Source organism: Hordeum vulgare, chromosome 1H, assembly GCF_904849725.1.
Source record: "Hordeum vulgare subsp. vulgare chromosome 1H, MorexV3_pseudomolecules_assembly, whole genome shotgun sequence".
Lineage (NCBI taxonomy): Eukaryota > Viridiplantae > Streptophyta > Magnoliopsida > Poales > Poaceae > Hordeum > Hordeum vulgare.
In genome coordinates, this window is record NC_058518.1 from 450,354,742 (window position 1) to 450,370,033 (window position 15,292).

Below are 15,292 nucleotides of genomic sequence, written 5' to 3' on the forward strand. Positions count from 1 at the left end.
TGTTTTCGATTTAAGCGTGGAGCTGGGCATCCCAAATACCGGCCCCTTTCTCGTGAATGACTGTGAATAAACACATGTCGAGGATAACACTCCTAGCATGGAAGATACCAATAGCCCTTTGTCACCACATGAGCGGTTCGGGCACGCAAAACAGATTATTTCTTGAAGGTTTAGAGAATGGCACATGCAAATTTACTTGGAACGGCAGGTAGATACCGCAAATAGGTAGGTATGGTGGACTCTCATGGAAAAACTTTTGGGTTTATGGAAGTGGATGCACAAGCAGTATTCCCGCTTAGTACAAGTGAAGGCTAGCAAAAGTCTGGGAAGCGACCAACTAGAGAGCGACAACAGTCATCACGATGCAATGAGTTTGACTAACATTGAATGCAAGCATGAACAGGATATAAATCACCATGAACACGAACATCATAGAGGCTATGTTGATTTTTTTTCAACTACATGCATGAACATGCGCCAAGTCAAGCCACTTGAAACATTCAAAGGAGAATACCATCCTATCATACTACATCATAGTCATCTCAAAAATCTATGTTGGCATCCAAGACAAACCATTATAAGCTCTCAGCTAAATAAGCATGGCATCAGAAACTATGATCTCTAAGTTGTCATTGCAAACATGGTTCTCTCACAACAAAGCTAAATCTGGGTCGACAAGCTAGTCATATTTACAAAAACAAAATAGATAGAGTTCATACCAGCTTTTCAGTCTCAGTCACTTCATCATATATCATCATTGTTGCCTTTCATTTGCACGATCGAACGATGTGAACAATAATAAGCGTACTCCTGCATTGGACTAAGCTGAATCTGCAGGCAAACACAAAGGAGAAGACAAAATAATATGGCTCTTTGAAAGCTAAACGGGTAAGCATGCAAGAACCAATAAACATTGTAACCAATATCTTCTACCTTGACACAAAGAAAAAGAAAACTATTTACACGGGAAAGCTCCCAACAAGCAAAAGAAGAAAGAAAAATCTTTTTGGGTTTTCTCAAGAGGACACAAAACAAGAAAACAAGAAAACGAAAAGAAACTAGCATGGATAATACATTCGGTGAGAACACGTACTCCCCCAAGCTTAGGCTTTTGGCCTAGCTTGGTCTACTCCCATGGTGGGAAATAACCAGCTCCACGATACTCCGGAGCAGACTGTGGATGCCACTGCTGTGTGAGCTCCTCTGGCTCCCACTGATAAACTGGCGTCTGGTACTCGACTGGCGGCTCGGGCACGGGCGCCTGTGGTTGGGCCAAGCCCAATATGCGTAGATGTCCGCGGGCATAATAGTGTACCTACCTGCATGAAGATCAAATAAAGAAGGAGCAGGCAAAGTAATAGTCTCTCGAGTACCCTGACTAAACACCAGGTTACAAATCATCCGTCTACTAGCATCTCTATCCAGAAAATCATGGCGAACCATGCTATCATAATCTAGATATCTCTCAGGGAGAAGCATCTCTCCTTCCTCTCCCAGTCTAATGGGTATCTCAAAGTGTCCGGCAAGACGGGTAGCATAGATACCTTCATAGACGACACCTTTAGAACGGTTCAGGTTCAACCGTTGAGCGACTATAGCGCCCAAGCTATAAGTCTTATCGTTATAAAGGCCTTCGCGCAAAACCGCAAGGTCTAGAGAACTAAGTGATCCAGCCTCCCCACAGCCAATCAAACATTTTCCCACAAATAGTGAGAAGTACCGAAGCACAGGAAAATGTATGCTAGCAATTCTAGCGCGAGACACTCCTCTCTCCTCTCCAACAGCAATAGAACCAATGAAATCCTCAAAGTCCCATGGACGAGGGTCACGGATATCCCCAACATAAGGTAATTTGCATACATTGCAAAAATCCTTGAGCGTCATGCACTGGGGGACACCGTATATCATGAACTCAACCATGGGAGGATTCTTCCTCGGATAAAAGTTGAAGCTTTGAACGAAAATATTGGTGAGGAGATATTGTGGGCACTTATCTTCAACGAACGCAGTAAGACCTGCGTTCTCCACCAAGTAATAAAAGTCTTCATAAAGTCCGACGGCGCGCAAAAATTCATCACTTGGCCACTCGCACGCTCGAACTTCTGTGACTCGAGGGACTACGTACTTGGGGTGGTTCTTCTCATCCTCGTTGTGGTTACGGCTTGAAGAGCCTCTCAAGAACCTCCTCATCTTTTCCTTTTTCTAGCTCTGAAAAATTCTGAAATTTTTAGAGACTTCAAAAGAAAAGTGAATAAGGATTAACCCAACTTGTAGCAACTACTCCTACTAGTGCCTAGAGAGACCGTATCACGCGCTAAAACTACTTGGGACGAATTAAAATCGACATTTCTAGCTCAAGAACAGGGTCACCAAGGTAGCAAGAATACGCGAAGGGTAAAGCACTAGAGCAAAAACTAATTGGACCAATGGAGGAGTCACTTACCAAGGAGTAATTTCCCCAAATCGGTTCGGAGAAAGGTGCTTTGAGCAAAGAGATCAAAAATCACAGCCAAATGAGCAAGAACACGGGTTTGAGCTGCGAAACAATTTTTTCTCGATGTGGAAGAAGAGGCTGGGAGCTGAAATGAGTGGAGGGGGTGCCTGTGGGCCCCACAATCTTGCACCCCCCCCCCCACGAGGGGGGTAGGTGGCGCTGGGAGGGCTAGTGGCCCACAAGTCTGGCCCCCAGGCCAGCTCTCAGGCCCAGAAATTTTCAAATATTCCAGAAAAAATCATACTATATTTTCAGGACCATCGGAGAACTTTTATTTTTGAGGTATTTTTCTCCGGGACACTAAAACAGAAAACAGGAAAAGCCAAACTAATTCTATCATTTTTCTTCCAAGCAAAAGAAAATGAAAGCTCAAAACAGAGGTATGTGACTCTTTGATGCATCCGTTTCATGGTCATCGAAAGAAATCCGTCAATGGGGTTGATCAAGTCCTCATGACAAAACTTTCTCGAATCGCAAGAGAGAATGGAGAATTTTTTTAATAGCCACTAAGTCACCTCAATGGGGATATGTATCTCCCCAACAAGCAAATCATACTTCATCTTGACACAAGGAATAGGGCATTCAAAGCTCCCAATGAGAATCGATGAAGTCTTTTCGATAGCATTGATGCAATGTACTTGATATCGTTTCTTCGGAAAGTGCACGGTGTGCTCATTACCGTTGACATGGAAAGTGACATTGCCTTTGTTGCAATCTATAACAGCCCCTGCAGTGTTTAAAAAGGGTCTTTCGAGGATGACAGCCATGGCATCGTCCTCGGGAATATCCAAGATAACAAAGTTTGTTAAGATAGTGGTGTTAGCAACCACAACAGGCATATCCTCGCAAATGCCGATAGGGAAAGCAGTTGATTTGTCGGCCATTTGCAGAGAAATTTCAGTGGGAGTCAACTTATCTAATGCAAGTCTACGATAAAGAGAGAGCGGCATAACACTAACACCGGCTCCAAGGTCACATAAGACAGTTCTTACGTAGTTTCCTTTAATGGAGCAAGGTATAGTGGGCACTCCGGGATCACCAAGTTTCTTAGGAGTTCCACCTTTGAAAGTGTAATTAGCAAGCATGGTGGAGATCTCAAGATCTGGTATCTTCCGTTTATTAGTCACAATATCTTTCATGTACTTGGCATACGGAGACATCTTGAGCATATCAGTTAACCGCATCTGCAGAAAGACGGGTCTTATCATCTCAACGAAGCGCTCAAAATCCTCATCATCCTTTTTCTTGGATGGCTTACGAGGAAAGGGCATAGGTCTCTGAACCCATGGCTCTCTTTCTTTACCATGCTTCCTAGCAGTGAAGTCATTCTTATCGTATTTCTTAGGTTGTGGATTATCAGGATTAACAGTAGGTTCAATCTCCACATCCTCAGCATTGCTAGGTTGAGCATTATTATGAACATCACTGTCCATATTGTCACCAGGTTCATGTTCATCACCAGATTGTGTTTCTGCATCAGACGCAGAAATATCATTAGGTTCTTCATGTGTGACAGTATTTGGTGAACTGGCATGTAGGTTTCTATCATCCTTCTTCTTCCCCTTAGGATGACTAGGTGTACCAGCATTGGTTCCTTGAGAATCTTGATCAATTCTCTTAGGATGACCTTCAGGATACAAAGGTTCCTGAGTCATTTTGCCTCCTCTAGTAATGACTCTGACAGAGTTGTCATTTAATTCATTGAGCAAGTCATTCTGAGCTTTAAGTACTTGTTCTACCTGAGTAGTAATCGTAGAGGCATGTTTACTCAGAAGCTTCACATCATTGACATTTTTGTCTACACAAGCACTTAAATGGCTAAGCATACGAGTATTTTGTTCCAAATGTCTGCTAACATAATCATTGAAACTCTGTTATTTGGCAGCAAAGTTGTCAAATTCATCAAAGCATAGGCTAGCAGGTTTATCAAAAGGAATATCACTCTCATCAAACCTACGCAGAGAATTCACTTCTACTACCTGCATCGGGTTATCGAGACCATGGATCTCTTCGATAGGTGGTAGATTTTTGACATCTTCAGATCTAATGCCTTTCTCTTGCATAGATTTCTTGGCTTCTTGCATATCTTCGGGACTGAGGAATAAAATACCTCTTTTCTTCGGAGTTGGTTTAGGCGGTGGTTCGGGAATAGTCTTCTAGAGGCTTGTTCTACAGTTCGTTCCCTAAAAACACAACCGACACAACTATCTAGGTGGTCTCTAAAGGCATCGGTAAGTCTGTTATAGAGGATATCAAGTATCTCGTTCTTCTTAAGAGGGTGATCAGGCAAAGCATTTTGTAGCTGGACCAGCCTCCCCCAAGCTTGTGGAAGACTCTCTTCTTGGAGTTGAGCAAAGTTGTATATTTCCTACAAGGCAGCTTGCTTCTTATGGGCAGGGAAATATTTCTCACAAAAGTAATAGACCATCTCCTGGGGACTATGCACACATCCAGGAGCAAGAGAGGTGAACCAGGCTTTAGCATCATCCTTTAGAGAGAAAGGAAACAGCTTAAGGATATAGTAGTGGTGGATCTTCTCCTCATTAGTGAAAAGGTTGGCTATTTCGTGTAGTTTGGCAAGATGGGCTATGACCGTCTCAGACTCATAACCATGAAAAGGATCAGATTTGACTAGAGAGATTATCTCAGGATCGACAAAGAATTCATAATCCTTATCGGTGATAAAGATAGGTAAAGTGGCAAACTTTGGGTCATATTTCATCTTAGCTTCCCGAGATTTTTCCTTCCACTTGAGAAGTAATTTCTCAGCGTCATAGGCATCCTTACACGCAAGAAAATCCTCAGCTATCTCTCCCTCCATAACGTAACCCTCAGGTATATCAGGCAATTCATATCTAGGAGAGCTAGATCTAGCAGGAGCAAAAGCAGGTTCTATCTCAATAGTATCGACAGTATCAGAAGCATCATGAGCATTGGCAGTAACTCTAGCAATATGAGCATCAAGGAACACTCCTAGTGGAACATCAGGCAAAGTAGTATCTCTAGCAGTATCAAGCATAGCATCATCAGGCAAAATAGAATCTCTAGCATCATCAGGCAAAACAGTATCAAGCATAGCATCTCTAGCAGTATCAGGCATAGCATCAAGCATAGTATCATCAGGCATAGTATCAAGCATAGCATCTCTAGCAGTAGTATCACAAGCATCATCAAGCACAGGTGACATATCAAGATTTCTAGCAGGAAGTGATGTCGCAAACTTACTCATAACTCAAGGTGAATCAAGTGCAGAGCTAGATGGCAATTCCTTACCTCCCCTCGTAGTTGAGGGCAAGACTTTGGTCTTCAGATCCTTCAGATTCTTCATAGTGATCAGCAGATATAAATCCGAAGTAACTCAGAGAATATAGCAATACCTCCCCGGCAACGGTGCCAGAAAAATGCTTGATGTCCACTATTCTTCCCTTTTGCAACGGCACCAGAAGAACGCTATTAGCACTCTCTGGCAATCGAAACTAGAAGAATGTTGTTGACGGCCCACAAGCGCATGGGATCGCAGCAGTTTTCGAGGGTAGAGTATTCGACCCAAACTTGTTGATTCGCACGACGGGAGGTGAGAGAATACTCTCAAGTATTAGCAGTTGAATTGTCAGATTCAACCACACCCGAAAGATTAGTATGTGCAAGCAAAGTAGTAACATCAAAGTAGCGAGTAACGGCAGTGGGAAGGAACAACGGTAGTGACAGCAGTAGCAAGTAGCAACAGTAGCAAGCGACAGTAGTAGAAACAGTAGCAGCAGAGCAAGACAAGTAACAGCAGTAGCAATAGTAGTAGCAGCAGTAGCAATAGTAGTAGAAGCAGCAGAGCAAAACAAGTAACAGCAGTAGCAACAGTAGTAGCAGCATTAGCAACAGTAGGACAAACGTGTAGGCAATGGGTCGGTGATTTGTTTGGATGATATTCATCATGCAGCAGTTATAACACGGAGAGATATGTGGCTAGCTCCCGTTCATCATTGTGATGTAGGCATGCATTCCGTGTGTCGTCATACGTGCTTAGGGAAAAGAACTTGCATGACATCTATTGTCCATCCCTCCCGTGGCAGCAGGGTCCAAAAGGAAACTACGGGATATTAAGGTTCTCCTTTTAATAAAGAACCGGACCAACGCGTTAGCACTTGGTGAATACATGAACTCCTCAAACTATGGTCATCACCGGGAGTGGTTCCGGTTATTGTCACTCCGGGGTTGCCGGATCATAACACATAGTAGGTAACTACAACTTGCAAGATCAGATCTAAAACACACATATATTGGTGAAAACATAACAATTTCAGATCTGAAATCATGGCACTCAGGCCCTAGTGACAAGCATTAAGCATGGCAAAGTAGTAGCAACAGTAATCTCAGAACATAGTGGATACTAGGGATCAATCCCCATCAAAACTAACACGATTCCATGATAGATCTCATCCTACTCATCACCGCCCAGCGAGCCTACGAATAGATTACTCACGAACGATGAAGAGCCCAAGACGGACTCCAGATCTGCCCTCTCATGGAATTGGAGAGGGAAGAAGGTTGATGATGACGATGGCGACGATTTCCCCTCTCCGGAGCCCAAGACGGACTCCAGATCTGCCCTCCAGATGAAGAACAGGTCGTGGCGGCGCCTCCATATCGTAAACGCGGCGAAAACTTCTCTTTTTATTTTTCTGGGATGAAAGGGGACTTATAGACCTGAGGTTGGGGCGGCAGAGCCGTGTGGGCCCCACAAGCCTGCCCACGGCCACGAGGGGGTGGTGGCGGAGCCGGGGCTTGTGGCCCACTGGCCCACCCCCTCAGCTGGAACTTGGTGCAGATATTTTTCTTATTTTCCAAAACTGCTCCCCGTAAATTTTCTGGACGTTTGGAGAACTTTGATTTTTGCACAAAAATAACACCAAGGCAATTCTGCTGAAAATAGCGTCAGTCCAGGTTAGTTCCATTCAAATCATGCAAATTATAGTCCAAAACAAGGGCAAAAGAGTTTGGAAAAGTAGATACGATGGAGACGTATCAGTGGTGCCTACACCAATTGAAGTGGAAGCTGATGATAGTGATCATTGAGCATCAGATCAAGTTACTACAGACCTTGTAGGTCGATAAGGTCGCGTACTACTACAGAGTGGTACGGTAACCCTGTCTTGGAGGTCATGTTGTTGAACAACAATGAACCTACGAGCTATGGAGAAGCGATGGTGGGCCCGCATTCCGAAAAATGGCTGGAGGCCATGAAATCCGAGAGAGGATCCATGTATAAAACAAAGTGTAGACTTTGGAAGAACTGCTTGATGGTAGTAAGACTATTAAGTAAAGATGGATCTTTAAAAGTAAGACAGATGATGATGGTGACTACTCACTAGTAAGAAAAGCTCGACTTGTCGCAAAGATGTTTTCGACAAGATCAAAGAGTTGACTATGATGAGACTTTCTCACTCATAGTGATGCTAAAAGTTTGTTGAAATTATGTTAGTAGTTGTTGCATCATTTATGAAATATTGCACATAGGATGTCAAAACATTGTTTCCTCGACAGTTTCCTTGAGGAAAGGTTGTATGTGATACAACCAGAAGTTTTTGTCGGTCCTAAGGATACTAACAAGTATGCAAGCTCCAGCGATCCTTTTATGGACTGGTGCAAGCATCTCGGAGTTGGAATATATGCTTTGATGTGATGATCAAAGCTTTTGGGTTTGTACAAGGTTTATGAGAAACTTGTATTTCCAAAGAAGTGAGTGGGAGCACTATAGAATTTTTGATAAGTATATGTGGTTGACATATTGTTGATCAACAATAATGTAGAATTTATGTGAAGCATAAAAGGTTGTTTGAAAGGAGTTTTTCAAAGGAATACCTGGATTGAGCTACTTGAACGTTGAGCATCAAGATCTATGGAGATAGATCGAAACAATTAATAGAAGTTTCAACCAGATGCATGCCTTGACAAGTTTTTGAAGGAGTTCAAAATAGATCAGCAAAGAAGGAGTTCTTGACTGTGTTGTAAGGTGTGAATTTGAGTAAGACTCAAAACCCGACCACGGCAGAATAAAGAGAATAGACGAAGGTCGTCTTCTATGCCTTGGCAGTAGACTCTAAAGTATGCCATGCTGAGTACCGCACCTGATGTGTGCCTTCCAGCAAGTGTGCTAAGAGGTACAGAGAGTGATCCAGGATTGAATCACTCATCAGCGGTCAAAGTTATCCTTAGTAACTAAATGGACTAAGGATTTTTTATCGATTATGGAGGTGGTTAAAGAGTTCGTCGTAAAGGGTTGCATCGATGCAAGCTTTGACAATAATCCGAATAAGTATGAGTAGTGAAACGGATTCGTATAGTAGAGTAGATATTTGGAGTATTTCCAAATAGCACGTAGTAGCAGCATCTATAAGATGACATAAAGATTTGTAAAGCTCACTCGGATCTGAAAGGGTTCAGAACCGTTGACTAAAACCTCTCTCACAAGCAAGACGTGATCAAACTCCAGAATTGTAAGGGTGTTGGATTCGTTGAAATCACATGGTTATGTGAACTAGATTACTGACTCTAGTGCAAGTGGGAGACTCTTGAAAATATGCCCTGGAGGCAATAATAAATTGGTTATTATTATATTTCTTTGTTCGTGATAATCGTTTATTATCCATTCTATAATTGTATTTATTGGAAACACAAATACATGTGTGGATACATAGACAAAACACTGTCCCTAGTAAGCCTCTAGTTGACTAGCTCGTTGATCAAAGATGGTCAAGGTTTCCTAATCATAGACAAGTGTTGTCACTTGATAACGGGATCACATCATTAGGAGAATCATGTGATGGACAAGACCCAAAAGTATGAACATACCATATTGATCGTGTCGTTTTATTGCTATTGTTTTCTGCGTGTCAAGTATTCGTTCCTATAACCATGAGATCATATAACTCACTGGCACTGGAGGAATACCTTGTGTGCATCAAACATTGCAACGTAACTGGGTGACTATAAAGGTGCTCTACTGGTATCTCCGAAGGTTTCCATTGAGTTAGTATGGATCAAGACTGGGATTTGTCACTCCGTGTGACAGAGAGGTATCTCGGGGCCCACTCGGTAGTACAGCATCACACACAAGCCTTGCGAGCAATCTGACTAAGTGTAAGTCACGGGATCTTGTATTACGGAACGAGTAAAGAGACTTCCTGGTAACGAGATTGAAATAGGTATGCGTATACCGACGATCGAATCTTGGGCAAGTAACATACCGAAGGACAAAGGGAATGACATACGGGATTATATGAATCCTTGACACTGAGGTTCAACCGATAAGTTATTCGGAGAATATGTAGGATCCAATATGGGCATCCAGGCCCTGCTATTGGATATTGACCGAGGAGTACCTTGGGGCATGTCTACATATTTCTCGAACCCGTAGGGTCTGCACACTTAAGGTTCATCCATGTTTTAGTATAGTTGAGTTATATGTGTGGTTACCAAATGTTGTTCGGAGTCCCGGAGGAGATCACGGACGTCATGAGGGTTTCCAGAATGGTCCAGAGACAAAGATTGATATATAGGAAGTTCTGTTTTGGTCATAGGAAAAGTTTCGGGCTCATCGATAGTGTACCGGGAGTGCCGGGGACCATCGGGAGGGGTGTCACGCCCCAAGGGGTCTCATGGGCTATGGGAAGAGATAAACCAGCCCCTAGTGGGCTGGAATAAGTTCCCACTAAGGCCCATAAGGTTTGAGAAGGAAAAACACAAGGTGGAAAGAGTTTCCAAGTGGGAAGGTGGAATCCTACACCAAGTAGGATTGGAGCAGGACTCCTCCACCTCCAATTTCGGCCAAACCTTGAGGTTTTGAGGCTGCCTCCTCCCCTCCCCTCCCTCCCTCCTATATATAGTGGTGATTTAGGGCTTATTTGAGACAACTTTGCCACGGCAGCCCGACCACATACCTCCACGGTTTTTCCTCTAGATCGTATTTCTGTGAAACTCGGGCGGAGCCCTGCTGGGATAGATCACCACCAACCTCTGGAGCGCCGTCACGCTGCCGGAGAACTCATCTACCTCTCTGTCTCTCTTGCTGGATCAAGAAGGCCGAGATCTTCTTCGAGTTGTACGTGTGTTGAACGCAGAGGTGCCGTTCGTTCGGCACTAGATCGGAGCGGATCGTGGGACGGATCGCAGGACGGTTCGTGGGACGGTTCGCGGGGCGGATCGAGGGAGGTGAGGACGTTCCACTACATCAACCGTGTTTCTTAACGCTTCCTGCTGTGCGATCTACAAGGGTACGTAGATCCAAATCTCCTCTCGTAGATGGACATCACCATGATAGGTCTTCATGCGCGTAGGAAATTTTTTGTTTCCCATGCGACATTCCCCAACAAGCTAGTAGCTAGATGGCTTATTCTCTCTCTTGGATCTTCAATACAAAGTTCTCCATGATCTTTATGGAGATCTATCCGATGTAATCTTCTTTTGTGGTGTGTTTGTCGATATCCAATGAATTGTGGATTTATGATCAGATTATCTATGAGTCTTATTTGAGTTTCTTCTGATCTCTCTTATGCATGATTTCATATCCTTGTAATTCTCTTTGAGTCGTGGGTTGTGTTTGGCCAACTAGATCTATGATTCTTGCAATGGGAGAAGTGCTTGGTTTTGGGTTCATACCGTGCAGTGACCTCACCCAGTGACAGAAGGCGTAGCGAGGCACGCATCATGTTGTTGCCATCAAGGGTAAAAATATGGAGTTTTCATCATTGGTTTGAGATTATCCCTCTACATCATGTCATCTTGCTTAAAGCATTACTCTGCTCGTCATGAACTCAATACACTAGATGCATGCTGGATAGGGGTCGATGTGTGGAGTAATAGTAGTAGATGCAGAAAGTATCGGTCTACTTGTCTCAGACGTGATGCCTATATGTATGATCATTGCCTTAGATATAGTCATGACTTTGCGCGGTTCTATCAATTGCTCGACAGTAATTAGTTCACCCACCGTAATACTTGCTATTTTGAGAGAAGCCTCTAGTGAACACTATGGCCCCCGGGTCTACTCCACACCTTATTTTCAGCCTTACACTTTTTACTTCGTTGCACTTTCCGCCTTCAGATCTCACTTTGCAATCAATCTTGAAGGGATTGACAACCCCTTTAAAGCGTTGGGTGCAAGCTCTTTTGTGATTGCGCAGGAACACTGAACTTGACGAGATTCTCCTACTGGATCGATACCTTCTTTCTCAAACTGAGGGAAATACTTACTGCTCCTGTGCTGCATCACCCTTTCCTCTTCAAGGGAAAAACCAACGCAAGCCCAGTCTCCGTCAACGCGTCAATTTCTGGCGTTGTTGTATGTTGCCATAGCATGGGCCCACCCAGTGGGCCCCCGGAACCCATTCGTCACTTCTGGTACACTACCGGCAATGCCCAAAAACCTTCCAGAATCGAAATACAAACTTCCTATATATTAATCTTCGTTTACGGACCATTTCGGAACTCCTCATGACGTCTGGGATCTCATCCAGGACTCCGAACAAAACTTCGGTCACCAACACATATAACTCAACTATACTGAAGCGTCACTGAACCTTAAGTGTGCAGACCCTGCGGGTTTGAGAACTATGCAGACATGACCTGAGACACTCTCCGGTCAATAAGCAACAGCGGGACCTGGATGTCCATATTGGCTCCTACATATTCTACGAAGATCTCTATCGGTTGAATCTCTATGTCAAGGATTCATATAATCATGTAAACTATTCCCTTTGTTCTTCGGTATGTCACTTGCCCAAGATTCGATCGTTGGTATCTCCATACCTAGTTCAATCTCATTACCGGCAAGTCTCCTTACTCGTTCCGTAATACAAGACCCCGTAACTAACTCCGTAGTCACATTGCTTGCAAGGCTTATTGTAATGTTGTATTAGCGAGTGGGCCCCGAGATACCTCTCTATCACACGGAGTGACAAATCCCAGTCTTGATCCATGCCAACCCAACAGACACCTTCGGAGATACCTGTAGAGCACCTTTAGAGTCACCCAGTTACGTTGCGACGTTCAATACACACAAGGTATTCCTCCGGTGTCCGTGAGTTGCATGATCTCATGATCATAGGAACAGATACATTGACATGCAGAAAACAGTAGCAATAAACTGAGACGATCATATGCTACGTTCATAGTTTGGGTCTTGTCCATCACATCATTCTCCTAATGATGTGATCCTGTCATCAAGTGACAACACTTGTCTATGGACAGGAAACCTTCACCATCTTTGATCAACGAGATAGTCAACTAGAGGCTCACTAGGGACAGTGTGTTGTCTATGTATCCACACATGTATTTGAGTTTCAAGTCAATACACTTCTAGCATGGATAATAAATGATTATCATGAACAAGGAAATATAATAATAACCAATTTATTATTGCCTCTAGGGCATATTTCCAACAGTATCCCACTTGCACTAGAGTCAATAATCTAGTTCACACCACTATGTGATTGTAATGAACCTAACACCCATATAGTTATGTGGTTTGATCATATCTTGATCGTGAGAGAGGTTTTTAGTCAATGGGTCCGAACCTTTAAGATCCGTGTGTGCTTTACAACTCTCTATTTCATTCTATAGATGCTGCTACCACGCACCATTTGGAACTATTCCAAATGACTACTCAACTATACGAATCCGGTTTACTACTCATAGTTATTCGGATTAGTGTCAAAGCTTGCATCGACGTAACCCTTTACGATGAACTCTTTAATCACCTCCATAATCCAGAAAAATTCCTTAGTCCACTAGTTACTAAGGATAACTTTGACCGTTGTTCAGTGATTCAGTCATGAATCACTCTTTGTACTCCTTGACAGACTCAAGGCAAGGCACACATCAGGTGCGGTACACAACATGGCATACTTTAGAGCCTATGGCTAAGGCATAGGGGACGACCTTCGTCCTTTGTCTTTCTTCTGCCATGGTCGGGCTTTGGGTCTTACTCAAATTCACACCATATGACACAGCCAAGATCTCCTTCTTTGCTGATCTATTTTGACCTCCTTCAAAAACTTGCCAAGGCATGCATTTCATTGAAAGTTCTATTTAGTGTTTTGATCTATCACTATATATCTTGATGCTCAATGATCAAGTAGCTCTATCCAGGTTTTCCTTTGAAAAACTCCTTTCAAACAACCCATTATGCTTTCCAGAAATTCTACATTACTTCCGATCAACAATATGTCAACAACATATACTTATCAGAAATTCTATAGTGCTCCCACTCACTTCTTTGGAAATACAAGTTTCTCATAAACTTTGTATAAACCCAAAAGCTTTGATCATCTCATCAAAGCGTATATTCCAACTCCGAGATGCTTGCACCAGTCCATAGAAGGATCGCTGGAGCTTGCATACTTGTTAGCATCCTTAGGATCGACAAAACCTTCTGGTTGTATCACATACAACCTTTCCTCAAGGAAACCGTCGAGGAAACAATGTTTTGACATCCTGTATGCAATATTTCATAAACAATGCAGTAACTCCTAACATAATTCCAACAGACTTTTAGCATCGCTACGAATGAGAAAGTCTCATCATAGTCAACTCTTTTGATCTTTTTGGAAACATCTTTGCGACAAGTCGAGCTTTTCTTAATGGTGACTTTTCACCATCATCGTCTGTCTTCCTTTTAAAGATCCATCTGTACTTAATAGTCTTACGACCATCAAGTAGTTCTTCCAAAGTCCACACTTTGTTTTCATACATGGATCCTCTCTCGGATTTTATGGCCTCCAGCCATTTGCTTGAATCCGGGCCCACCATCGCTTCTCCATAGCTCATGCGTTCATTGTTGTCCAACAACATGACCTCCAAGGCAGGGTTACCTTACCACTCTATAGTAGTACGTGACCTTGTCGACCTACGAGGTTTGTAGTAACTTGATCCAAAGTTTCATGATCATTATCATTAGCTTCTACTTCAATTGGTGTAGGCGCCACAGGAACAACTTCCTGCGCCCTGCTACACACTGGTTGAAGTGACGGTTCAGTAACCTCATCAAGCTCTACCATCCTCCCACTCAATTCTTTCGAGAGAAACTTTTCTTCGAGAAAGGACCCGTTTCTAGAAACAAACACTTTGCTTCCAGATCTGATAGGAGGTATACCCAACTGTTTTGGGTGTCCTATGAAGATGCATTTATCCGGTTTGGGTTCGGGCTTATCATGCTCAAACTTTTCCACATAAGCATCGCAGCCCCAAACTTTTAAGCAATGACAACTTAGGTTTCTCCAAATCATAGTTCATATGGTGTCATCTCAACGGAAGTACACGGTGCCATATTTAAAGTGAATGCGGTTGTCTCTAATGCATAACCCATAAACGATAGTGGTAATTCGATAAGAGACATCATAGTATGCACCATATCAAATAGGGCGCGGCTATGACGTTCGGACACACCATCACACTATGGTGTTCTAGGTTGCATGAGATGTGAAGCAATTTTCACATTTGTCTTAATTGTGTACCAAACTCGCAACTCAGATATTCATCTCTATGATCATATCGTAGACATGTTACCCTCTTGTCATGACGATCTTTAACTTCACTCTGAAACTACTTTGGACCTTTCAATAATTCAAACGTGTGTTTCATCAAGCAAATACACTAGTATCTACTCAAATCATCTGTGAACTAAGAACATAACGATATCCACTGCGTGCCTCAACACTCATTGGACTGCATACATCCAAATGTATTACTTCCAATAAGTTACTTTCTTGTTCCATCTCACTGGAAAACGAGGTCTTCAGTCATCTT